This window comes from Salvelinus namaycush, unplaced genomic scaffold (assembly GCF_016432855.1).
Source record: "Salvelinus namaycush isolate Seneca unplaced genomic scaffold, SaNama_1.0 Scaffold67, whole genome shotgun sequence".
NCBI classification, from domain to species: domain Eukaryota; kingdom Metazoa; phylum Chordata; class Actinopteri; order Salmoniformes; family Salmonidae; genus Salvelinus; species Salvelinus namaycush.
The window spans coordinates 198,832-226,557 of record NW_024061386.1 but is presented as its reverse complement, the minus strand read 5'-3'; the positions used below and the strand labels follow the sequence as shown (position 1 = coordinate 226,557).

At 45.0% G+C, this 27,726-nt stretch overlaps 1 long non-coding RNA gene across 1 annotated transcript; it reads right to left on the bottom strand.

The window, feature by feature from the left end:
• Nucleotides 1-5,958: 5,958 nt before the first annotated feature.
• LOC120042390 lies at nucleotides 5,959-7,258 on the bottom strand. Its single transcript, XR_005476092.1, has 3 exons — nucleotides 7,130-7,258; nucleotides 6,408-6,570; nucleotides 5,959-6,079 (listed from the first exon to the last, which is right to left on the bottom strand). It is a non-coding gene; the product is annotated as an uncharacterized LOC120042390 (long non-coding RNA).
• Nucleotides 7,259-27,726: the final 20,468 nt, after the last annotated feature.

The following is a 27,726-nucleotide window of genomic DNA, read 5'->3' as shown; positions in this document are numbered from 1 at the left end:
AGAGTATGAGAGTTTAGGGAGGAGATAATTGCATTTCTCTGCAATTGCCGCCACAACAAACCCAACACATACTAGTGTAAATGCTTGATGAGGAGTTTGTAGCTGAGGTTTGTTTATTGAGTGGCATCAATCACTTGGACTTAATTTGGGACTACAGAGGAGGGATAAAACAGTTATTGACATGATTGACTGCTTTTCTCTTCTCTGATATGAGCCCCCCAAAACCTTTTCCCTACAGTGGGTAACTATAGAAGGCTGGCTGGACAATACAGTGGGTAACTATAGAAGGCTGGGCTGGACAATACAGTGGGTAACTATAGAAGGCTGGCTGGACAATACAGTGGGTAACTATAGAAGGCTGGCTGGACAATACAGTGGGTAACTATAGAAGGCTGGGCTGGACAATACAGTGGGTAACTATAGAAGGCTGGCTGGACAATACAGTGGGTAACTATAGAAGGCTGGCTGGACAATACAGTGGGTAACTATAGAAGGCTGGCTGGACAATACAGTGGGTAACTATAGAAGGCTGGGCTGGACAATACAGTGGGTAACTATAGAAGGCTGGGCTGGACAATACAGTGGGTAACTATAGAAGGCTGACTGGACAATACAGTGGGTAACTATAGAAGGCTGGCTGGACAATACAGTGGGTAACTATAGAAGGCTGGGCTGGACAATACAGTGGGTAACTATAGAAGGCTGGGCTGGACAATACAGTGGGTAACTATAGAAGGCTGGGCTGGACAATACAGTGGGTAACTATAGAAGGCTGGCTGGACAATGCAGTGGGTAACTATAGAAGGCTGGACAATACAGTGGGTAACTATAGAAGGCTGGGCTGGACAATACAGTGGGTAACTATAGAAGGCTGGGCAATACAGTGGGTAACTATAGAAGGCTGGCTGGACAATACAGTGGGTAACTATAGAAGGCTGGCTGGACAATACAGTGGGTAACTATAGAAGGCTGGGCTGGACAATACAGTGGGTAACTATAGAAGGCTGGGCTGGACAATACAGTGGGTAACTATAGAAGGCTGACTGGACAATACAGTGGGTAACTATAGAAGGCTGGCTGGACAATACAGTGGGTAACTATAGAAGGCTGGGCTGGACAATACAGTGGGTAACTATAGAAGGCTGGGCTGGACAATACAGTGGGTAACTATAGAAGGCTGGGCTGGACAATACAGTGGGTAACTATAGAAGGCTGGCTGGACAATACAGTGGGTAACTATAGAAGGCTGGCTGGACAATACAGTGGGTAACTATAGAAGGCTGGCTGGACAATACAGTGGGTAACTATAGAAGGCTGGCTGGACAATACAGTGGGTAACTATAGAAGGCTGGCTGGACAATACAGTGGGTAACTATAGAAGGCTGGCTGGACAATACAGTGGGTAACTATAGAAGGCTGGCTGGACAATACAGTGGGTAACTATAGAAGGCTGACTGGACAATACAGTGGGTAACTATAGAAGGCTAGGCTGGACAATACAGTGGGTAACTATAGAAGGCTGGCTGGACAATACAGTGGGTAACTATAGAAGGCTGGGCTGGACAATACAGTAGGTAACTATAGAAGGCTAGGCTGGACAATACAGTGGGTAACTATAGAAGGCTAGGCTGGACAATACAGTGGGTAACTATAGAAGGCTGGCTGGACAATACAGTGGGTAACTATAGAAGGCTGGCTGGACAATACAGTGGGTAACTATAGAAGGCTGGCTGGACAATACAGTGGGTAACTATAGAAGGCTGGGCTGGACAATACAGTAGGTAACTATAGAAGGCTGGGCTGGACAATACAGTGGGTAACTATAGAAGGCTGGGCTGGACAATACAGTGGGTAACTATAGAAGGCTGGCTGGACAATACAGTGGGTAACTATAGAAGGCTGGCTGGACAATACAGTGGGTAACTATAGAAGGCTGGCTGGACAATACAGTGGGTAACTATAGAAGGCTAGGCTGGACAATGGAAAAGGTCAAGGAAGAAAAATGGCAAGCAAACGTTGGCTAAGCTGGGGAGGCAGGTAGCCTAGTGGTTAGAGTGTAGGGACGGCAGGTAGCCTAGTGGTTAGAGTGTAGGGACGGCAGGTAGCCTAGTGGTTAGAGTGTAGGGACGGCAGGTAGCCTAGTGGTTAGAGTGTTGGACTAGTAACCGAAAGGTTGCAAGATTGAATCCCCGAGCTGACAAGGTAAAAATCTGTCATTCTGCCCCTGAACAAGGCAATTAACCCACTGTTCCTAGGCCGTCATTGAAAATAAGAATTTGTTCTTAACTGACTTGACGAGTTAAATAAAAGTTTAAAAAGTTGTTTTAAATACAAATAAGCTGGAGCACATAGCAAATGAATGGAATCAAACACTCGCAAAGGCCGTTTTGACTGGAGTGAAGCTTGGAGATCAATTTCACCTAAATGGCACCAAAAAAATGTATCCCTTTTTATTTTACCACTACAATCTGTTCTTAGGAGGAAACTGAAAAATAACAACCCGTGTAGAAAGTAAACAGCTGCACCTCGATGGTGCCAGGTGTGCTTATGTCTGCATAACGAGGAAGAAAGAAAAACATTGCTATTTCTGGCTAGCGGTCAATGATATACACATTGTAACTTTGCAACAAGATTTGATGATTTTAGTCTCCCCACAAAGGTGATGCAGTTTGTTAGGGACCCTTTCTATACTGATGCAGTTTGCTAGGGACCCTTTCTATACTGATGCAGTTTGTTAGGGACCCTTTCTATACTGATGCAGTTTGCTAGGGACCCTTTCTATACTGATGCAGTTTGTTAGGGACCCTTTCTATACTGATGCAGTTTGTTAGGGACCCTTTCTATACTGATGCAGTTTGTTAGGGACCCTTTCTATACTGATGCAGTTTGCTAGGGTCCCTTTCTATACTGATGCAGTTTGCTAGGGACCCTTTCTATACTGATGCAGTTTGTTAGGGACCCTTTCTATACTGATGCAGTTTGTTAGGGGCCCTTTCTATACTGATGCAGTTTGTTAGGGACCCTTTCTATACTGATGCAGTTTGTTAGGGGCCCTTTCTATACTGATGCAGTTTGTTAGGGACCCTTTCTATACTGATGCAGTTTGTTAGGGACCCTTTCTATACTGATGCAGTTTGTTAGGGACCCTTTCTATACTGATGCAGTTTGTTAGGGACCCTTTCTATACTGATGCAGTTTGCTAGGGACCCTTTCTATACTGATGCAGTTTGTTAGGGACCCTTTCTATACTGATGCAGTTTGTTAGGGACCCTTTCTATACTGATGCAGTTTGTTAGGGACCCTTTCTATACTGATGCAGTTTGTTAGGGACCCTTTCTATACTGATGCAGTTTGCTAGGGACCCTTTCTATACTGATGCAGTTTGCTAGGGACCCTTTCTATACTGATGCAGTTTGCTAGGGACCCTTTCTATACTGATGCAGTTTGTTAGGGACCCTTTCTATACTGATGCAGTTTGTTAGGGACCCTTTCTATACTGATGCAGTTTGCTAGGGACCCTTTCTATACTGATGCAGTTTGTTAGGGACCCTTTCTATACTGATGCAGTTTGCTAGGGACCCTTTCTATACTGATGCAGTTTGTTAGGGACCCTTTCTATACTGATGCAGTTTGCTAGGGACCCTTTCTATACTGATGCAGTTTGCTAGGGACCCTTTCTATACTGATGCAGTTTGTTAGGGACCCTTTCTATACTGATGCAGTTTGCTAGGGACCCTTTCTATACTGATGCAGTTTGTTAGGGACCCTTTCTATACTGATGCAGTTTGTTAGGGACCCTTTCTATACTGATGCAGTTTGCTAGGGACCCTTTCTATACTGATGCAGTTTGCTAGGGACCCTTTCTATACTGATGCAGTTTGTTAGGGACCCTTTCTATACTGATGCAGTTTGTTAGGGACCCTTTCTATACTGATGCAGTTTGCTAGGGACCCTTTCTATACTGATGCAGTTTGTTAGGGACCCTTTCTATACTGATGCAGTTTGCTAGGGACCCTTTCTATACTGATGCAGTTTGTTAGGGACCCTTTCTATACTGATGCAGTTTGCTAGGGACCCTTTCTATACTGATGCAGTTTGCTAGGGACCCTTTCTATACTGATGCAGTTTGTTAGGGACCCTTTCTATACTGATGCAGTTTGCTAGGGACCCTTTCTATACTGATGCAGTTTGTTAGGGACCCTTTCTATACTGATGCAGTTTGCTAGGGACCCTTTCTATACTGATGCAGTTTGTTAGGGACCCTTTCTATACTGATGCAGTTTGTTAGGGACCCTTTCTATACTGATGCAGTTTGTTAGGGACCCTTTCTATACTGATGCAGTTTGTTAGGGACCCTTTCTATACTGATGCAGTTTGCTAGGGACCCTTTCTATACTGATGCAGTTTGTTAGGGACCCTTTCTATACTGATGCAGTTTGTTAGGGACCCTTTCTATACTGATGCAGTTTGCTAGGGACCCTTTCTATACTGATGCAGTTTGCTAGGGACCCTTTCTATACTGATGCAGTTTGCTAGGGACCCTTTCTATACTGATGCGGGGGGAGACGTGTCTGCAAAAGCTGACTTATTTTATTTAGTATATATTTTCTTAACTCTATTTCTTGAACTGCATTGTTGGTTAAGGGCTTGTAAGTAAGCACCTGTTTTATTCGGCGCATGTGACAAATAAAACTTGATGTTGATTCGCACGGGACTAGTACTTTCAGGTGACCAAAAAACATGAGGTTATTCTGGTTGGAATTAAAGATGACTGACATGGCAGATTTAGACAGGACAAAAATTACATATATGTTGTTTTGTGCTCGGGCACATAATTACATTACCCGACCTCTCCCCGTAAATCAACTTGTCGTCCTTAGCAGACACAAAAATACAAACATTAGGAGTTATTGTATTGTGCTAGTCAATTATTACGTAGAACAATAATTTTTTGGAGACCCTGTCCTGCTATCAGCCTGTGATGTGTGTGTTGTAAAGTGCCTTGCTGATGGGCACAACGGCAGGAGGTAGTATACGGGGATATTGAAGCCCGGTGGGTTACCGGTGTATCCCTGTGTACTACCTACTGCTGTTTTGCCTTTGAGCAAGGGACTTCACCCCTAAGTGCTCTGCTCTGCCACAGCCCCTGTTCTGCTCCCAGCCTGTGACCAACAGGCAAAATAGTCAGACATCTCTGCACTAAGAGACTGTTTTTGTAGAAACTGACAAACCCCTGGATGCTGAAACATAATCAACATTTTTAAAACACTGAAAAATCCCCTCAAATCAAAAAACGTGATCTAATGCATTGTATACATCTGGGGACCTACTGTATAAGAAAGCACACAGGAAATGCCTGGTGTAGCGTTTAGTTTTGAACATCCTATTCTGGTCAGATGCAGGACTGAACTTTTCAGGAGAAGAGCAAATCCCTCATTAGTTGGGCTACTAAATGAGCCCACAAGAGCCTAACTACTGAGTTCTTATTGATAATGTTTTTATTTCATATATTTGAATGTATTGTATATTTGTATATTAACTTTTGATGTATGTAACAAGTGCACTGCATTCGAGTGCAATTGATGTTAGACTATAAATGTGTATTTGTGAAAGTGAAATAGTAAATGTGATAATAGAAAAAAATAAACTCATATTGATCTATGACTTTAGTAAAGTTCTTACCAGGTTTTGGGCTGGACGACAATTCAGTTTTGATGACCTGAATTAAGTGAACCAAGACAACAATCAGACATCAATTACATCTTGGTAGTTAAGAGACACTGTCTGCATCACAACATATTGCATGACAGGGTAGTGAATTGCTCATCCTCCCGGCTCTTCCAAGATGGGTGGTAATTTCATCTAGCATCTTAAAAAGTTCCTCACCTGTGTTCTCCATGGCCAGTCTGAATCACCGTAACTATAAGTCAACTCTTCGCCAGCTGCAATATCTCGAGTCGCGAAGAGGTACAAGTGTGGCTCATCGTTTGCTTGTATGGCCTTCATTTTGAGATTGAGTCTTTAGTGATCATCATTAACGAGTCTCCCAAGGGAGGAGTCTTCTTCAGATGCATCAATGCTGCATAGAAACATAACATGTCACAGTTTAATGAAGATATTGCAGCACAGGGTTTCTATTCCAGAAAAGGGGCAGAAAAGTCCCTAACTGTTGTTTAAAAAAGGAGTGCAGATGCTCTGATAGCGAACCAGTTGGTTTGAAGACTAATATTGTTCCTTACTGTTTAGGTCAGGGACAAGGTCAAATTAGTATCTGGGCCTGAGATAGGCCTACAGTGCATATTGTGCCACCAACCATTTAAATGTCTGTCTCCATTTGAATGTTGTTGCTTTTTTTAGATCTCAAAAGGCAGAAATATGTTTATTTTGTTCTCATCAATCCTACTTACCACCATGTTCTTCCTTTCCATTGGAAATCGAAAAGAAACACCTTTGCAGAATCATTGTACTGATCAGCTCGGACCTCGCCCTCCTGTTGTGTAAGCAGTTCACCTCGGTACTCCACAACAAAGTCTCCTTTGGATATGAATTCAGTGGCAAAAACTCCCCGTCCTTAGCAGACACAAAATACAAACATTAGGAGATATTGCATTGTGCTTGTCAATTATTACAGAGAATAATCACTGTCTGGAGGTCCACTCCGGTCACATGATCACCCCATTCAACTTGCCAAGCTTCTCCAAAAACAACTGTTCTCATAAAATGACCTCACACGGTCTAAAAGTGATCTCACACATATCACTGCCAATCAAAATGAGGTTCAGGTGTGCAGCAGGGGGTTTAGGGAGGGGGATGCGCTGCTCTGTCTTTCAAGAGGCTAGATTCAGTTGTCACTCTTACTTTGTCTTCTACACCAATGATTGGTTTTCAAGGTGGGCCTTTTGAGGTGGAAGGAGATTTCAGATGGAGCATCGTGTGACTGTAGTGGACCTTTAAGAATCCTATGACCATAACACGGCAAACTATTCCTTTAAACCTTTTTTCCTGGGTGACTGTGCCCATATATCCCAATTCACTGTTCCCCACTAACCTCTAAAATGTACATCTGATTCATCTAATTCATAGCTGTCATATTTAGGACTGTCAGAAATATATTCAATCTTCACCTTACCTTTAAAGATATTGATAAAACGCTGGTAAAGTACTGGTTTATCAATGTTTGATCTGATGTGATGCTCTGCATCCTCCATGGGCCGGAGTCGCCTGGAAGATCTCTCCGTCAGGCCAACTCAAATCTATCCTTAATCTGTGGAATAAAGCAGACATTATAAACTGGGTAGTTTGGGTCCTGGATGTTGATTGGCTGAAACTGTGGTATATTTAAGAAATAAGGCACCTCGGGGGTTTGTGGTATATGGCCAATATACCAAGGTTAAGGGCTGTAACCAGGCAGGCACTCCGCGTTGCCTCTTACGTAAGAACAGTCCTCAGCCTTTCCTTGTGCTTTACTGCTTAACTATACCAAGGCTGTCAGACAATCAACATTCATGGCTTAACCTACAATTTATAAGAGACATAATGTATGTTTGTTAGATGACTACAAAACAAGCACGTTAGAAGCAGTAAAAAATTCCATCTGTGACTTTCCCTCTTCCACTCTGCTATGAGATGCAAGGTGGGGTGCACAACACCTGGTTTCCAGCCAGCCAACTTTAGCTCGCTAAACTAACACCATCTAATGTTATCAAACTGCTACCTACTCAAGTTCATCTATGGGGATCACGTGTCCCATTTAGCTGTCTATGCATGTTACTTATAACCACACTGATAGAATTGACTGAAATAGCCATAAAATATCAGTCTCTTTATCAACAGTTATGTTAACTAATCAAGCTACCCGCCCAAATGTCAACAAAATTGGCTCACTAGTGCATTAGCTAGATAGTGAGCGGACATTAGCACTAGCAACAAACAAGCTAACTAGGCTAACATAGTTCATAAACCAATACAACGATTTATGGTGGTGGAATTGTACTACAGCATGAAAATAACTTTCCATATCATTTCAATTGTTGAAAATATGATATTGCTCACCTTTCTTTTAGGAACAGCGGGGACCTGCAGATGGGCCGCCCCGTGTTACCGGACGAGCTTCTCCAGATGAAAGTGATTTTCCCTCTCTGGCTCTGCGCGGTAAAGTGGAGTGGGGGAGGGGCAATCACAACGTGGGGACAGAGATAGTCATATAGGGGACGTGTCACCACAGTGGTGTGTGTGCATCTGTCAAGGCGCTGGAATCCTATACAATCGACATGACTGATGTTGATATTTCAGTTGTGGAGTAAATATTCTATAGACCTAAGAAATAGGCTAATACATTGCAAAATGAATGCATTTCCCTCGGCCTATAGGTCATAGGAAACTTCAAGACACCAAAATGTACATTTTAAGGATTCAGAAATTGTATTGATTGATCCAGAAACACATAGGAATAAGGTGAATAGGCCTTGGCTATTTTCTGACATAGGAAGGGCTGGCTTACCTGGGCTATTGCCCCTGGGCCCCGGAGAAATAAAACAATATACAGTATGTAGTATATATTTATGTTTTACTGCAACCGCCAACCACAGGGGGATTCAGGAGCCCACTCTTAATGAGTGTAGAGGCCTGCTGCTGCGGACACTTTGTTATTTGTCAGATGGGGAGGAGAGGAGGTAGAGGGGACACTTGTTTAATTAATTGATTAATAAAAATATATAAACTGCATAATAAATAAATGTGACTAGTAAAATGTGTGATTCAGGAGCTGGGACCAAGCCCGTAGGGGGCCCAAGGGGCAAAACAAATACAAAATAAATACTTTTTACAATTATTATTATTTTTTAATCCAACAACAGGAGCCCGCTCTCAATGTTTAAAATACAACAGAGCATAATTTAGCCAAAGAGGATCAATAGTTTCTACAAAAATAACTATCAAAAAGACATACAGTACATGTACTGTATCTGCCAAAATAAAAGAAACACCAACATAAAGTGTATTAAACGCATAGTTAAAATGAAATGAAATCAAATTGTATTTGTCAACTGCATCAAACACAACAGGTGTAGGCATTACCTTGAAATGCTTACTTACAAACCCTTACTTACGTAAGCCTAGGAGTTGACGTCCCGATGGATAGGGATCAACCCGTAATGCTCGTAGTCGACATTGTCACACTGAGCCCTTTCACGATGACTAAGCTCACGTTTTCTGAAGATGTCTAATACGTAGGAGCTCCCTCTGTCTTCCAGAGCGGCTTCGGCAAGCTCCTTCTCGCAACGGAAAAGATGCTCTCTGGACCCGCTCGTAGTAGCTCTCGTCATCTCCCTGCACGGTCCTATCCGATAGCCCAAGGTGTCTGTACTATCAAGCGTTTGATGTCTGGTTCACGATACCAACGTGCTTTCCCGTATACTTACAAAGTGCGCAGCTTATGAGCCGAGCCTCCAGCATGGTCTGGATGCTGTTCAGAGCCTTATGTTGTCTGTGTAGCAACAGGCAGACCCTGAGCAACCTAAACCGAGGTGGTGGTTATTACCACTACTACCAGGACGACAGCGACGATGAGGACAGCGACGACGACAGTGATACCATATACCCCACTACCCTATCACATGGAAAGACCAGCAGATTCACTGACATAGGGAGGCGAGTAGCACCTTCCTTTGTAAGTTCTAAATAGACAGTACACAGATAGATCCCTGTGCTGAATGAAATAGCTTCTGATTCCTCTGGCGGTGATAACGGACCCTGGCCGCGTAGAACTAAGGCTGGGAATGCAACACAGAACCAGTGTCTACTGAGTAATCCACATAGATGTGCACCCGATCATAGGCAGCTCATTCTCAATTACTGTCACATCAATTGTCTTTCAAAATGTGGTGTCGCTGTCATCTTTCAAATAAACACAACCAAGATATATGTATATGCAAGACATATTTTATTTCAAGGCAATAGATATATAAGGTTGGCTGATACAAAAGGGTATACACATTACCCAGGTGTAATATGGTCAATTAAAGTAAGGTATAAAATCGTAAACATGTGACATTGAGAACATCACCATATACATTTTTATCAGTCAGGGCCCATTGTCAAACAAGACCTAAAATAACCTTTAGGCATCATGTCACCACACGGTCCCACATGTAGACTCTTGTAGACTGAGGTAACACTATACAAACATCATTGCTCTACTTTAAAGGAAGCTGTAACACTCTGTGGTTGTGGACATGTGAGTGAGACCAATAACATCATCGCCACTGTTGTGGTAGGAGCTAAACTCCTCAACAATATCGATGTAATTACCTCCTGAATTACCGTCTGAGGGGCATGTGAACATGCTGTTGGCATTCCTGCCATTGAAACAGTAATTGCTATCATCTTTGACCCGTTGCTGGGCCAGGTGAGGTGTTACTGTTTCCATCCCAATCCTGGAAGCCAACAAAGCTATGACATGGACCAAAGTAGCACCTTCACTGGGTTTACAATCTAACACAAGGTTAAGCCGCCTGTCTTGTGGTGACACGTACTGAGCTGTAAACCACCTACAAAGTTGGAATACCATTCTTCTAAACTCTATGCTCGAGGTGAGGTTTCTCAGTTTGTTGTCAACAACTGTGACGACCTTAGACTGCCCTCTCCTGGGCAACAAAGTGCACCACATAGTCAAAATGATCTGTTTCTTCAAGACAAAACAGCACCAATGAAACCTGTAGGACCCAAGTGACACATTGAACAATCTCGGTAAGGAGTCATCAGGTCCGATCAGCTTCTCCGTTCTGGGAAGGGGACGGGTTCCCACCACAACGTGATCCCAGAACCCAGGTACATGAGGGATGCAGACATATCTGTAGGCCACCTCTTCTGGCATTGCTTTGCTTACCCAGTACCTGAAGGACATGGTGTCATTCACTGTGATGAGATGGTTGAACGCTGCGCGGGAAGAGAACACTGTCAGTCCAGCTACATGATCAGGGCTCGTCATTGTAGTATAACATAGACATAGACAGATATATCTATACATGGAAATATACATACCTCTTCGCAGGGTGTCATCTCCAGAGGATTGCTCCTCATTCATAATCAGCTGCACATGGACGTTGACCTCCTTGTCAGTCTTGAACTTATCATCTATGTTGAGTTCCAGATCCCAGTCTCCTACATTCTCCAGAGCAGGGAAAATTGGCAAGGGTGTGGTGCTTAGAGTGGTATCTCTCTCTCTATTTATCTCTCTCTCTCTCTCTCTCTCTCTCTCTCTCTCTCTCTCTCTCTCTCTCTCTCTCACTCTCTCTCTGTCTCTCTCTCTCTCCTTGTGGACGATATATTGTGTAGGCGACAACCACTTTGTTCACTGTAACACAGTCTGCACAATACACAGCCGCAAGCACATTGCACGGGCCTGTTCAGCAGAATCAAGTAGTTGTTACAGATGGTACCTCGGTACCCCTGTAACACAAGGCGGAAACAAGTTACCCAACATGCTATCCAAGGCAGTCTGAAGCTCCTTTGAGGTAGCACATCCGGCCCTGTTTACGTGCTCTGTCGCAGAGACAACTTCATCAGCCCTATCTTGATACCCAGGCGCAGCTAATACAATTGCATGGTCAACTCTACATTCAGGCACATTGTGAGACATTTCACATGTTTCACCAATAGGTTGTTGGAACGATGGTTCAGTTGTAGACTGGGGCTTGGGTACAGCAGACACTACCTCCTTGGTCTGAGTCTCATCAGTCTGGCTCCTTGGTCTGAGTCACATCAGAGTCTGGCTCCTTGGTCTGAGTCTCATCAGAGTCTGGCTCCTTGGTCTGAGTCTCATCAGAGTCTAGCTCCTTGGACTGAGTCTCATCAGAGTCTAGCTCCTTGGTCGGAGTCTCATCAGAGTCTGGCTCCTTGGTCTGAGTCTCATCAGAGTCTGGCTCCTTGGTCTGAGTCTCATCAGAGTCTAGCTCCTTGGTCTGAGTCTCATCAGAGTCTAGCTCCTTGGTCTGAGTCTCATCAGAGTCTGGGGTCTGAGTCTCTGCAGACACAGTCTCAGCAGACACTACATCATTGGCCTGAGTCTCATCAGAGTCTGGCTCCTGGGTCTGCGTCTCAGCAGAGGTAGCCCCGGCTGGGGCCGACACAGGCTCTGTGTCATCTGTGGTGGGGGAATTAGGCACAGTGCATACCGTCCCAGAACAGGCAGCATCCTCTGTATACTGATACTCTGGCTCAGCAGATACACATGGTTCAGTATCAGGGTCTTGTTGGACTCCAGCCACTCTGGCACTTTTTTGTTTGATAGGTACACTATGTTTGACTGGAGAGGATACCCTTTCCGCGACATGTTTGGGTACAGAATTGTGACAGTCCTCCTTGTCATCATCGCTAGTGTGAACAGAGTCACTGGAGGAACTTGTGTTGCTTTCATCTCCGTTATCATCTGTACCAGGTTCTGTAGGTACTTTAGCCCTGATTCCACTGCTGGAGTCATCGCTTTCATCTCCGCTATCATCTCCGCTATCATCTGCACCGGGTTCTCTAGGTAGGTTAGCCTCCTCATTGGTAGCCGTGACATGGTGTAGAACCGCTGATGTGCTATTGTCTACTTCTTCACTGTTGTTCGGTCTCCTGTTGAACATCCAGGCCCTCTTTCTGCAACCACTTTTAACGCTCGACTGAGAACCAGGCTGATTGTAGGACATGTCGACAGATCTCTTCTTAATATTGTCCACAGTCACAGGTTTCTGATGTGGGCCAGTGGACGGTCTATGTAATCTAGGCATGCTGTGGCTTTGTGAAGCAAACCTGTTTTCATATCTGCCAATCTTTGCTGATGTGACGCTGCTACCAAGACCACCATTGCGGCCGCTGCTACAGGAGACTTGGGGACACAACCTTTGAGCATTAAGGCCTGTATTGGGTTCTTTGCTTCGCCTACGGTTGACAGAACTATGGGTCATGTCTCTGCTGCCGCTGGTGGTGTGAGCTCGGCTGTGGTCCCTGGGAGACTGGGCCCCGACGCTGTCCCTTGGGGGGTGGGACCGACTGCTGCCCCTGGTGGGCTGGGGCCGGCTGCTGACATTGTCTCTCACCAGTCTTGCGTTGTGTTTTGGCAGGTTGTCCTTCACAGGGATCCATTCCAGAGGTATACGGCGTTGCACCTTTGCTGTAGTAGGAACATGACAAACGTTTTGTAGCCGTTTGTTGTACCGAGTTGGCGGTCCATCGTAACCCTTGGTCTTCGGTGACAGTCCTATGTCATGACTAACTTGTTGTAATCTGTTTTTGTCAGACCTACGTCTTAAGTCAAAGGGTTGGGGGTGTCTAGGGTACACAGGTACATTGTGTGGAACCAGAAGGTCGTGTTGATATGTGTTGTGGTCCTCTGTGTCATACAGCCTGTCTTTAGAGGCTCTTTCATGCCACCTTCTCTGCTGTATGTTGCACAAGGGAGAGGGTGTAGATTCCCTCAACTGTGTATATTCCTCAACTCTTAGGCCCATATTGGGATGCTGGTAGTACCATTCGCCTCTGTTATTGTATGTTGAAGAAACGTCATGTGACATTCTATCTTTTGTTTCTAATTCTTGTTGTTTTGTAAAGTTCTTCACACCATGTTCATGGTTCAGCTGCAAATATACACTGAATTTTCCACTGTCTGTGTAACTAATCTTATATATGTAGCTGAGGCTCCTCCTAAAAGCTTCAAGGCCGTTTGAATATTCACCACAATGTGTCATCAGGTAGACTATATGTATCTTTCCTGTTTCACTGCTTAGGTGTCAACCTGAGGTGACCTAGTTTCAATGTCTCGCTGTGGGTTGTGTATCCAACCACTGCTGTTTCTACGGGCTTCCGATTCGTCCAACCACTGCTGAATTGTCCATTCCGATGTTATGCACATAACCTCGAATCGTCCAATAACTCCTGAGTCGCCCAACCGCTGTTCATCTAACATTGCTCATACAATCCAAACAGAGCTGACACCTCCGGCCGCAGCTGGGTCTCCCAACCGCTGTTCATCTAACATTGCTCATACAATCCAAACAGAGCTGACACCTCCGGCCGCAGCTGGGTCTCCCAACCGCTGTTATGCAGATGAAACTCACACTTTCCAAGTACAGATGACTCACCCAACTAATGTTATCTCCATGGGGCTCCAACACCCAGAGCAAGGTAGATCGTCCAACCACTGTTATGTATATGGGGCTCCAACACCCAGAGCAAGGTAGATCGTCCAACCACTGTTATGTATATGGGGCTCCAACACCAAGGTAGATCGTCCAACCACTGTTATGTATATGGGGCTCCAACACCAAGGTAGATCGTCCAACCACTGTTATGTATATGGGGCTCCAACACCAAGGTAGATCGTCCAACCACTGTTATGTATATGGGGCTCCAACACCAAGGTAGATCGTCCAACCACTGTTATGTATATGGGGCTCCAACACCAAGGTAGATCGTCCAACCACTGTTATGTATATGGGGCTCCAACACCAAGGTAGATCGTCCAACCACTGTTATGTATATGGGGCTCCAACACCCAGAGCAAGGTAGATCGTCCAACCACTGTTATGTATATGGGGCTCCAACACCAAGGTAGATCGTCCAACCACTGTTATGTATATGGGGCTCCAACACCAAGGTAGATCGTCCAACCACTGTTATGTATATGGGGCTCCAACACCAAGGTAGCTCGTCCAACCACTGTTATGTATATGGGGCTCCAACACCCAGAGCAAGGTAGATCGTCCAACCACTGTTATGTATATGGGGCTCCAACACCAAGGTAGATCGTCCAACCACTGTTATGTATATGAGGCTCCAACACCCAGAGCAAGGTAGATCGTCCAACCACTGTTATGTATATGGGGCTCCAACACCAAGGTAGATCGTCCAACCACTGTTATGTATATGGGGCTCCAACACCAAGGTAGATCGTCCAACCACTGTTATGTATATGGGGCTCCAACACCAAGGTAGATCGTCCAACCACTGTTATGTATATGGGGCTCCAACACCCAGGTAGATCGTCCAACCACTGTTATGTATATGGGGCTCCAACACCAAGGTAGATCGTCCAACCACTGTTATGTATAATGGGGCTCCAACACCCAGGTAGATCGTCCAACCACTGTTATGTATATGGGGCTCCAACACCCAGGTAGATCGTCCAACCACTGTTATGTATATGGGGCTCCAACACCAAAGTAGATCGTCCAACCACTGTTATGTATAATGGGGCTCCAACACCCAGATAGATCGTCCAACCACTGTTATGTATATGGGGCTCCAACACCCAGGTAGATCGTCCAACCACTGTTATGTATATGGGGCTCCAACACCAAAGTAGATCGTCCAACCACTGTTATGTATATGGGGCTCCAACACCAAGGTAGATCGTCCAACCACTGTTATGTATATGGGGCTCCAACACCAAGGTAGATCGTCCAACCACTGTTATGTATATGGGGCTCCAACACCCTGGTAGATCGTCCAACCACTGTTATGTATATGGGGCTCCAACACCAAGGTAGATCGTCCAACCACTGTTATGTATATTGGGGCTCGGAACATCCAACGCCGGGGGGGTTTCAGCTGTTATGTCAATGAAGCTCAGACTGTCCAAGTGTGAATGATTCACCCAGCTACTGCTATCTCCATGGTGAGCAAACATCCACACCAGATCGGTCATTCTATTAGCTATGTCAACTACAGAATAACAAGCTTTTCTGTTTGGGAGTCTAAGGTGGGAGCTGTTAGTAGCTGATTGACTTTGGACCTGTTGCCGTGCCACCCAACACTACTGTTTTAGAGAAACATCATGACCAACTTTAGTGTTCTGTGTTTCAGAGAAACATCATGACCAACTTTAGTCTTAGATGTTTTAGAGAAACATCATGACCAACTTTAGTGTTCTGTGTTTCAGAGAAACATCATGACCAACTTTAGTGTTCTGTGTTTCAGAGAAACATCATGACCAACTTCTGACCTTGAAGCAGTTCAGAACGGACTGCTTCCTTTCCTTCTTTCTCTCTTTCTGTCGTTTTCCAACAGCAGTAATGGTTCATGAATCACATGTCTCTATTCCACTAAGACCTCATTGAAAAACAAAGCAGAAAATGGAATCAGGGTTGTGTGTGTCATTCTTATCGAAAGTCCCGTTAACTCTCTCACAAAAACACACACGTAAAAACGCTTGCACGCACACACACACACACACACACACACACACACACACACACACACACACACACACACACACACACACACACACACACACACACACACACACACACACACACACCTCTAGCTCAATCTAGCCATCTCTGGTCACTGTCAGCAGCTAGTTAATGAGAAGGGGAAAAAATCAATGCACACACCATGGGAGGAATTCCTGATTACCTACCCCTCGTGTTTGTGTGTGTGTGTGTGTGTCTGTGTCTCTGTGTGTGTGTGTGTGTGTGTGTGTGTGTGTGTGTCTCTCTCTCTCTGTGTGTGTGTGTGTGTGTGTGTGTTTGTGTGTGTGTCCTTTATCTTCCACAGTGGGGAAAGAGAGAAAAAAGAAGTACATTTAAAGACGAACGTCGTCCTGTATAATTTTTGCTGACTAATCTCTCCCTCTCTCTCTCTCTCTCTCTTGCTCTCCCTCCACAGCAACTCATATCTCTCAGAGAGTCACTGATGTCACCCAGCCCATCAGGGCTCAAAGGCCCCCAATTACCAAATATAAAGCAACTTCCACACATCCTCTGTCTCCACTCTCTCTTTCCCTCTGTTCTGACTCTCTACCCTCCATCTCTCTCTTTCCCTCTGTTCTGACTCTCTACCATCCCTCTTGCTCTCTTTCCCTCTGTTCTGACTCTCTACCCTCCCTCTCTCTCTTTCCCTCTGTTCTGACTCTCTACCCTCCCTCTTGCTCTCTTTCCCTCTGTTCTGACTCTCTACCCTCCCTCTCTCTCTCTCTTTCCCTCTGTTCTGACTCTCTACCCTCCCTCTCTCTCTCTCTTTCCCTCTGTTCTGACTCTCTACCCTCCCTCTCTCTCTTTCCCTCTGTTCTGACTCTCTACCCTCCCTCTCTCTCTCTTTCCCTCTGTTCTGACTCTCTACCCTCCCTCTCTCTCTCTTTCCCTCTGTTCTGACTCTCTACCCTCCCTCTCTCTCTTTCCCTCTGTTCTGACTCTCTACCCTCCCTCTGTCTCTCTTTCCCTCTGTTCTGACTCTCTACCCCCCCTCCCTCTCTCTCTCTCTGTTCTGACTCTCTACCCTCCCTCTCGCTCTCTTTCCCTCTGTTCTGACTCTCTACCCTCCCTCTCTCTCTCTTTACCTCTGTTCTGACTCTCCCCTCCCTATCTCTCTCTTTCCCTCTGTTCTGACTCTCTACCCTCCCTCTCTCTCTTTCCATCTGTTCTGACTCTCTACCATTCCTCTCTCTCTTTCTCTCTGTTCCAACTCTCTACCCTCCCTCTCTCTCTTTCCCTCTGTTCTGACTCTCTACCCTCCCTATCTCTCTCTCTCTTTCCCTCTGTTCTGACTCTCTACCCTCCCTTTCTCTCTTTCCATCTGTTCTGACTCTCTACCATCCCTCTCTCTCTCTTTCCCTTTGTTCTGACTCTCTACCCTCCCTATCTCTCGCTCTCTTTCTCTCTGTTCTGACTCTCTACCCTCCCTTTCTCTCTTTCCATCTGTTCTGACTCTCTACCATCCCTCTCTCTCTCTTTCCCTTTGTTCTGACTCTCTACCCTCCCTATCTCTCGCTCTCTCTCTCTCTGTTCTGACTCTCTACCATCCCTCTCTCTCTCTCTCTCTCTCTCTCTCCCCCTCAGGGCTCCAGATCCTCTATCTGTTCTGACTTTCTACCCACCCAGTATAGTATACACAGACTGGACAACAGGACAATGATCCTAAGCCCGGACTTGAACCTGATCGAACATCTCTGGAGACCTGAAAATAGCTGTGCAGCAACACTCCCCATCCAATCTGACAGAGCTTGAGAGGATCTGCAGAGAAGAATGGGAGAAACTTCCCAAATACAGGTGTGCCAGGCTTGTAGCGTCAAACCCAAGAAGACTCAAGGTTGTAATCGCTGCCAAAGGTGCTTCAACAAAGTACTGAGTAAAGGGTCTGAATACTTATGTAAATGTGATATCTAAGTTTTTTTTAAATATACATTTGCACACATAAAATAAACAGTTTTTGCTTTGTAATTCTGGGTTATTGTGTGTAGATTGATGAGGGGGGAAAAAAACAATTTAATACATATTATAATAAGGCTGTAACGTGACAAAATGTGTAAAAAGTCAAGGGGTCTGAATACTTTCTGAATGCCCTGTATATCAGTATATTAGACTCTCTCTCTCTCTGCAGTGATGTTGTTTTCATCACTTCTGGTTTAACACTGCCATCAAGTGGTGATTGTCCAAACTGCACCCAAACTACATCCCTGTTAAGATATAAAGAGAGAGAGAGAGAGAGAGAGAGAGAGAGAAGAGAGCAGGGAGAGAGCAGCAGAGCAGCAGAGCAGAGAGAGCAGAGAGAGAGAAGAGAGAGAGCAGAGAACAGAGAGAAAAGAGAGAGCAGCAGAGCAGAGAGAGCAGAGGGAGAGAGAGAGAGAGAGAGAAGAGAGAGGACAGAGCCAGAGAGAGCAGATAACAGAGAAGAGAGAGCAGAGAGAGAGAGCAGAGAGGGCAGAGAGAGCAGATAATGGGAGCAGAAAGAGAGAGCAGAGAGATAGAGCAGAGAGATAGAGCAGAGAAAAGAGAGAGCAGAGAGAGAGAGCAGAGAGAGAGCAGAGAACAGAGAGAGAGAGAGCAGAGAGAGCAGAGCAGAGAGAGAGAAGAGAGAGAACAGAGAGAAGAGAGAGCAGAGAGACCAGAGGGAGTGAGAGAGCAGAGAAGAGAGAGAGCAGATAACAGAGAGAGCAGAGGGAGTGAGAGAGCAGAGAACAGAGCGAATAGAGAGCAGAGAACAAGAGCAGAGAGAGAGAGAGCAGAGAACAATAGCAGAAAGAGAGAGAGCAGAGAGGGAGAGAGAACAGAGAGGGAGAGAGAACAGAGAGAGCAGAGAGGGCAGAGAGAGTGAGCAGAAAGCAGGCTGAGAGAGCAGAGAGTGAGAGAGAGAGAGAAGAGAGGGCCGAGAGCAGAGAGAGTGCAGAGAGAGAGCAAAGAGAGCAGAGTGAAAGAGAGAGAGAGAAGAGAGAGGGCAGAGAGCAGAGGGAGAGATAGAGCAGAGAACAGAGAGAGCAGAGAGCAGGCTGAGAAAGCAAAGAGAGAGTGAGAGAGCATAGAGTGAGAGCAGAGAGAGAGCAGTGAGAGAGAGAGCAGAGCAGAGGGAGAGAGCAGAGAGAGCAGAGAGAGAGCAGAGAGAGAGAGAGCAGAGCAGAGGGAGAGAGCAGAGAGAGAGAGAGCAGAGAGAGAGAGAGAGAGCAGAGCAGAGAGAGAGCAGTGAGAGAGCAGAGAGAGAGCAGAGCAGAGAGCAGTGAGAGAGAGAGCAGAGAGAGCAGAGAGAGAGAGAGCAGAGAGAGAGAGAGCAGAGAGAGAAAGAGCAGAGAGAGAGCAGAGAGAGAGAGAGAGCAGAGCAGAGAGCAGTGAGAGAGAGAGAGCAGAGAGCAGTGAGAGAGCAGAGAGCAGTGAGAGAGAGTGGAGAGAGAGAGAGAGAGCAGAGAGAGAGCAGAGAGCAGTGAGAGAGAGTGGAGAGAGAGAGAGAGAGCAGAGAGCTGAGAGAGTAGAATCTCCCTCTCTGATGACATCACATCATAGTCCTGGAGAGATTCCACCGGGCCGCATTATTACTTGCTACAGTGACCCTGCATCACAACACTCTGTTGCTATAGTGACCCTGCATCACAACACTCTGTTACTATAGTGACCCTGCATCACAACACTCTCTTGCTATAGTGACCCTGCATCACAACACTCTCTTGCTATAGTGACCCTGCATCACAACACTCTGTTGCTATAGTGACCCTGCATCACAACACTATGTTGCTATAGTGACCCTGCATCACAACACTATGTTGCTATAGTGACCCTGCATCACAACACTCTGTTGCTATAGTGACCCTGCATCACAACACTATGTTGCTATAGTGACCCTGCATCACAACACTCTGTTGCTCTAGTAACCCTGCATCACAACACTCTGTTGCTATAGTGACCCTGCATTACAACACTCTGTTGCTATAGTGACCCTGCATCACAACACTCTGTTGCTACAGTGACCCTGCATCACAACACTCTGTTGCTATAGTGACCCTGCATCACAACACTCTCTTGCTATAGTGACCCTGCATCACAACACTCTGTTGCTATAGTGACCCTGCATCACAACACTATGTTGCTATAGTAACCCTGCATTACAACACTCTGTTGCTATAGTAACCCTGCATCACAACACTCTCTTGCTATAGTGACCCTGCATTACAACACTCTGTTGCTATAGTGACCCTGCATTACAACACTCTGTTGCTATAGTGACCCTGCATCACAACACTCTGTTGCTATAGTGACCCTGCATTACAACACTATGTTGCTATAGTGACCCTGCATCACAACACTCTCTTGCTATAGTGACCCTGCATTACAACACTCTGTTGCTATAGTGACCCTGCATTACAACACTCTGTTGCTATAGTGACCCTGCATCACAACACTCTGTTGCTATATTGACCCTGCATTACAACACTCTGTTGCTATAGTGACCCTGCATCACAACACTATGTTGCTATAGTGACCCTGCATCACAACACTCTGTTGCTATAGTGACCCTGCATCACAACACTCTCTTGCTATAGTGACCCTGCATCACAACACTCTGTTGCTATAGTGACCCTGCATCACAACACTATGTTGCTATAGTGACCCTGCATCACAACACTCTGTTGCTACAGTGACCCTGCATCACAACACTCTGTTGCTATAGTGACCCTGCATCACAACACTCTCTTGCTATAGTGACCCTGCATCACAACACTATGTTGCTATAGTAACCCTGCATTACAACACTCTGTTGCTATAGTAACCCTGCATCACAACACTCTCTTGCTATAGTGACCCTGCATTACAACACTCTGTTGCTATAGTGACCCTGCATTACAACACTCTGTTGCTATAGTGACCCTGCATTACAACACTCTGTTGCTATAGTGACCCTGCATCACAACACTCTGTTGCTATAGTGACCCTGCATTACAACACTATGTTGCTATAGTGACCCTGCATCACAACACTCTCTTGCTATAGTGACCCTGCATCACAACACTCTGTTGCTATAGTGACCCTGCATCACACCACTCTGTTGCTATAGTGACCCTGCATTACAGAACTCTGTTGCTATAGTGACCCTGCATCACAACACTCTGTTGTACAATTTGTTTAATTCTATTCCACATATTTAATTGTTTTGTATTTCATTTCATATTAGTTTCATGTTTCAACCAGTCGCAGGTTAACGTCAACCTGACAGAGGAAACGTAACATCAATAACCAAACTGTTTTCACAATTAACATGCTTTTCTTGTTTCAAGTATGTTTTATTATGAAAAGTACAATATATCCTTGTATACTTGTACAACTATGGAGCGTATGTCCATGTATAATTATACAATTTGTTATTCAACATAAAAGACAGCAAATGATCACATTGGTATTTTAACAGTGTTATTGTCACAATTATGGGAAGACACGCATGTGTGTGTGTGTCCTGTGTGCGTGTCCTGTGTGTGTGTGTGTCCTGTGTGTGTGTGTCCTGTGTGTGCGTGTCCTGTGTGTGTGTGTGTCCTGTGTGTGTGTGTGTCTTGTGTGTGTGTGTGTCCTGTGTGTGTGTGTGTCCTGTGTGTGTTTGTGTCCTGTGTGTGTGTGTCCAGTATCTGTGAGTGTGTGTGTGTTTGTTTGTTTGTCCAGTGTGTGTGTGTGTGTGTCCTGTGTGTCCAGTGTGTGTGAGTGTGTGTGTGTTTTGTCAAGTGTGTGTGTGTCTGTCCAGTGTGTGTTTGTCCAGTGTCTGTGTGTGTGTGTGTTTGTTTGTTTGTCCAGTGTGTGTGTGTCCTGTGTGTCCAGTGTGTGTTTGTTGAGTGTGTGTGTGTCGAGTGTGTGTTTGTCCAGTGTGTGTGTGTGTTTCAAGTGTGTGTGTGTGTGTGTGTGTCCAGTGTGTGTGTGTGTGTGTGTGTCCCGGATGTGTATCTGTCTAGTGTGAGTGTGTGTTCAGTGTGTGTCCTGTGTGTGTGTGTGTCCAGTGTGTGTGTGTGTGTGTGTGTGTCCAGTGTGTATGTGTGTGTGTGTCCAGTGTGTGTGTGTGTGTGTGTGTGTGTGTGTGTCCATTGTGTGTGTGAGTGTCCATTGTGTGTGTGAGTGTCCATTGTGTGTGTGAGTGTGTGTCCAGTGTGTGTGAGCGTGTGTGTGTGTCCAGTGTGTGTGTGTCCAGTGTGTGTGTGTGTTCAGTGTGTGTCCTGTGTGTGTGTGTGTCCAGTGTGTGTGTGTGTCTGTCCAGTGTGTGTTTGTGTTCAGTGTTTGTCCTGTGTGTGTGTGTGTGTCCAGTGTGTGTGTGTTTGTGTGTGTCCAGTGTGTGTCCAGTGTATGTGTGTGTGTGTGTCCAGTGTGTGTCCAGTGTGTGTGTCCAGTGTATGTGTGTGTTTGTCCAGTGTGTGTGTTCAGTGTGTGTGTGTGTGTGTGTGTGTGTGTGTGTGTGTGTGTGTGTGTGTGTGTGTGTGTGTGTGTGTGTGTGTGTGTGTGTGTGTGTCAGGTTATTATTTCAGGGACACTGAGGAGTCATAATAAAGCCCAAACCCTGGATAGAGGGGCTCAGTGAATGTGGAGGTGAATGTGATCAGGTGGGTCAGTGTGTCAGAGGAGGCTCTATAGAAGGACAGAGTGCCGGCTGGCCAGTCCAGATACACTCCTACTCTGTGGGAGCTGGAGGAGCGGACGTCTATGGTAGTCCGATTATTATTGTGCCAGGCAGTGTAACGGTTGTCAGAGCAGATCAGACACCAGGACTTGTCATTGTATCCAAGACAACAGTCATTAACCCCTCCTCTCCTGCTGATTCCTTTATATGTCACTCCTATAACAGCCTCTCCCCCACTCCTCTCTACCTCCCAGTAACAGCGCCCAGTCAGACCCTCTCTACACAGCACCTGTTCCCAGTCCTCAAATCTCTCTGGGTGATCAGGATACGGCTGCTCCTCTCTCCTCCCTGTCACCTGTCTGTTCTCCTCAGACAGAGAGAGGAGTCTGTTTACTGTGTTTGGGTCCAGTGTGAGATCACAGACATCTGATGGATGAAACCAGACACAATATTAGAAATCATCATCATTCACATTAGAATGTTAACTCACTTTTCACTAATTCATTTAATGTAGATGTTTCTAGGTATCAAAAGGAGAAGTTAAGGTAACTTGAGACTTGTTGAATGATCATATGTTATACTGTATGGTAATATAAAACACACTTATTCTCATTAATTACACACACACACACACACACACACACACACACACACACACACACACACACACACACACACACACACACACACACACACACACACACACACACACACACACACACACACACACACACACACACACATTGTCAAAGCAACTCTTTGTAAACGTTGGTGTCCCTGATTTCTGCTTCTGTAGAACTACAGCTGATATTTAATATGACCAAGTAAGTAATGATGGTGGTCTTTGACTTTGACTTAACTTGAATTAAGACTTATTCTTAGTCATATTCTTCACAGCAGTCAACACTCACATTTTCTAAGCCCAGGTTTCATTCTGTTCTCTCCACCATGTTCCACACTGTAGCGGTAAGCAGAAGAACAGACAGTCATTGAGGGATACACCTGAACTCACACACACACACACACACACACACACACACACACACACACACACACACACACACACACACACACACACACACACACACACTGGACACACACACACACAAAGGACACACACAAAGGACACACACATACTGGACACACACAGTCAGCATATAACTTTGTCCAAGTGGTGGTAAGAATGTTTGTCTTAACTAGCCTGATAAGTCAAACATGTCTGATATGAACATTGACATAAACCCTCTACATACTTGAGTTTCTCCAGTCTGCAGTGTGGATCCTCCAGTCCAACAGAGAGCAGTCTGACTCCTGAGTCTCCTGGGTGATTGTAGCTCAGGTCCAGCTCTCTCAGGTGTGAGGGGTTTGACCTCAGAGCTGAGACCAGAGAAGCACAGCCTTCCTCTGTGACTAGACAGCCTGACAGCCTGCAAAGAGTCAAATCATATTAAAATCACACTGATATTCTTTGGTGGTGAAAATAGTGGCAGTATATTTTTCTCCATATATCCCTGGTGTATATATCCCTGGTGTATATATCCCCGTGTTTCCCTGGTGTATATATCCCTGTGTTTCCCTGGTGTATATATCCCTGTGTTTCCCTGGTGTATATATCCCTGTGTTTCCCTGGTGTATATACCCCTGTGTTTCCCTGGTGTATATAGCCCTGTGTTTCCCTGGTGTATATATCCCTGTGTTTCCCTGGTGTATATATCCCTGTGTTTCCCTGGTGTATTTATCCCTGTGTTTCCCTGGTGTATATATCCCTGTGTTTCCCTGGTGTACATATCCCTGTGTTTCCCTGGTGTATTTATCCCTGTGTTTCCCTGGTGTATATATCCCTGTGTTTCCCTGGTGTATATATCCCTGTGTTTCCCTGGTGTATTTATCCCTGTGTTTCCCTGGTGTATATATCCCTGTGATTCCCTGGTGTATATATCCCTGTGTTTCCCTGGTGTATATATCCCTGTGATTCCCTGGTGTATATATCCCTGGTGTATATATCCCTGTGTTTCCCTGGTGTATATATCCCTGTGATTCCCTGGTGTATATATCCCTGTGTTTCCCTGGTGTATATATCCCTGTGATTCCCTGGTGTATATATCCCTGGTGTATATATCCCTGTGATTCCCTGGTGTATATATCCCTGTGTTTCCCTGGTGTATATATCCCTGTGTTTCCCTGGTGTATATATCCCTGTGTTTCCCTGGTGTATATATCCCTGTGTTTCCCTGGTGTATATATCCCTGTGTTTCCCTGGTGTATTTATCCCTGTGTTTCCCTGGTGTATTTATCCCTGTGTTTCCCTGGTGTATATATCCCTGTGTTTCCCTGGTGTATATAATCCTGTGTTTCCCTGGTGTATATCCCCGTGTTTCCCTGGTGTATATATCCCTTGGTTTCCCTGGTGTATATATCCCTGTGTTTCCCTGGTGTATATATCCCTGTGTTTCCCTGGTGTATATATCCCCGTGTTTCCCTGGTGTATATATCCCTTGGTTTCCTTGGTGTATATATCCCTGGTGTATATATCCCCGTGTTTCCCTTGTGTATATATCCCTGTGTTTCCCTGGTGTATATATCCCTGTGTTTCCCTGGTGTATATATCCCTGTGTTTCCCTGGTGTATATATCCCTGTGTTTCCCTGGTGTATATATCCCTGTGTTTCCCTGGTGTATATATCCCTGTGTTTCCCTGGTGTATATATCCCTGTGTTTCCCTGGTGTATATATCCCTGTGTTTCCCTGGTGTATATATCCCTGTGTTTCCCTGGTGTATATGTCCCTGTGTTTCCCTGGTGTATATATCCCCGTGTTTCCCTGGTGTATATATCCCTGTGTTTCCCTGGTGTATATATCCCTGGTGTATATATCCCTGTGTTTCCCTGGTGTATATATCCCTGTGTTTCCCTGGTGTATATATCCCTGTGTTTCCCTGGTTACCAATAACAGACTCTACAACAAAACATGCTAACCTCTCACCATTACCAATAACAGAGGCTACAACAAAACATACTAACCTCTCACCATTACCAATAACAGAGGCTACAACAAAACATGCTAACCTCTCACCATTACCAATACCAGAGACTACAACAAAACATGCTAACCTCTCACCATTACCAATAACAGAGACTACAACAAAACATACTAACCTCTCACCATTACCAATACCAGAGACTATAACAAAACATGCTAACCTCTCACCATTACCAATAACAGAGGCAACAACAAAACATACTAACCTCTCACCATTACCAATAACAGAGACTACAACAAAACATGTTAACCTCTCACCATTACCAATAACAGAGACTACAACATAACATGCTAACCTCTCACCATTACCAATAACAGAGGCTACAACAAAACATGCTAACCTCTCACCACTACCAATAACAGAGGCTACAACAAAACATGCTAACCTCTCACCATTATCCTCAAATAGAAGTTACCATTCTGTACTATCACCTAATACGAAACATTATATCTCATATCCAAAATGCTGGAGCAGAGCACCAAATATAAAACTGTAAGCTTCACTGTCCAAACACATATGGTGTGGACTATGTGTGCCTGGTAAACACATGTGGATCTGGTGAACAGTTATCACTTGTTGACCAACTACAGGAATACTGACCTCAGAGTCTCCAGTTTACAGTGGGGATTCCCCAGTCCAGCAGAGAGCAGCTTCACTCCTGAATCCTTCAGGTCATTGTTACTCAGGTCCAGCTCTCTCAGGTGTGAGGGGTTTGACCTCAGAGCTGAGACCAGAGAAGCACAGCCTTCCTCTGTGACTCCACAGCCTGACAGCCTGACAAAGAGATCATCATGACTTCACAAACACACTGTTGATTTAACACCAGTAGTGTAGAAGGACAATGGCAGATGGATTTGGTTTATTCTCTCAAACAACATATAGATTCATCTTCCGTCTCCTAGAATTGTATGGTCATAATGTTATACTAATGTAAACATCAATGCATTTATTCAATATGTTATTCAATATAATATTATATACATATTATAATACATATTTTTCTCTAAACTGAATATTGCTTCCTGATGATTAGTTCTTATATGTCATTTTATTTACTCACAGAACATCTCTGGAGGCTTTGACCACTGGCAGCAGCCTCAGAAGACCTTCCTCTGATCTGGAGTATTTCTTCAGGTCAAACACATCCAGCTCCTTTTCTGAAGTCAGCAACACAAAGACCAGAGCTGACCACTGTGCAGGTGACAGGTTGGGTTTTGAGAGACTTCCTGATCTCAGGTAGCTTTGGATCTCCTCCACTAGAGAATGGTGATTCAGTTCATTCAGACAGTGGAACAGATTGATGCACCTCTCTGGAGAGGGATTCTCCCTGATCTTCTCCTTGATGTACTTGACTGTTTCTTCATGGCTCTGTGAGCTGCTTCTTGTCTGTGTCAGCAGACCTCGTAAGTGCTTCTGATTGGACTCCAGTGAGAGGCCCAGAAGGAAGCGGAGGAAAAGGTCCAGGTTTCCTGTCTCACTTTGTAAGGCTTTATCCACAGCACTCTTGTAGAAAGTAACTTCAGGCTCGTCGTTTGTTTGCAGTTTGTCCATTAGATTCTCATTGTTGTTGATGAATGAGAGGAACACATATACAGCAGCCAGAAACTCCTGAATGCTCAGATGAACAAAGCAGTACACCTTGACCTGGTACAGCCCAAATTCCTCTTTAAAGAGCTGTGTGCACAATCCTGAGTACACTGAGGCTTCACTGACATCAATGCCAGCCTCTTTCAGGTCTTCTTCATAGAAAATCAGATTGCCATTCACAAGCTGTTGAAAAGCCAGTTTTCCCAGTGACAGAATGCTCTCTTTATTCCAGTGTGGACCTGTCTCTTCTTTCCCAAGATACTTTTCATT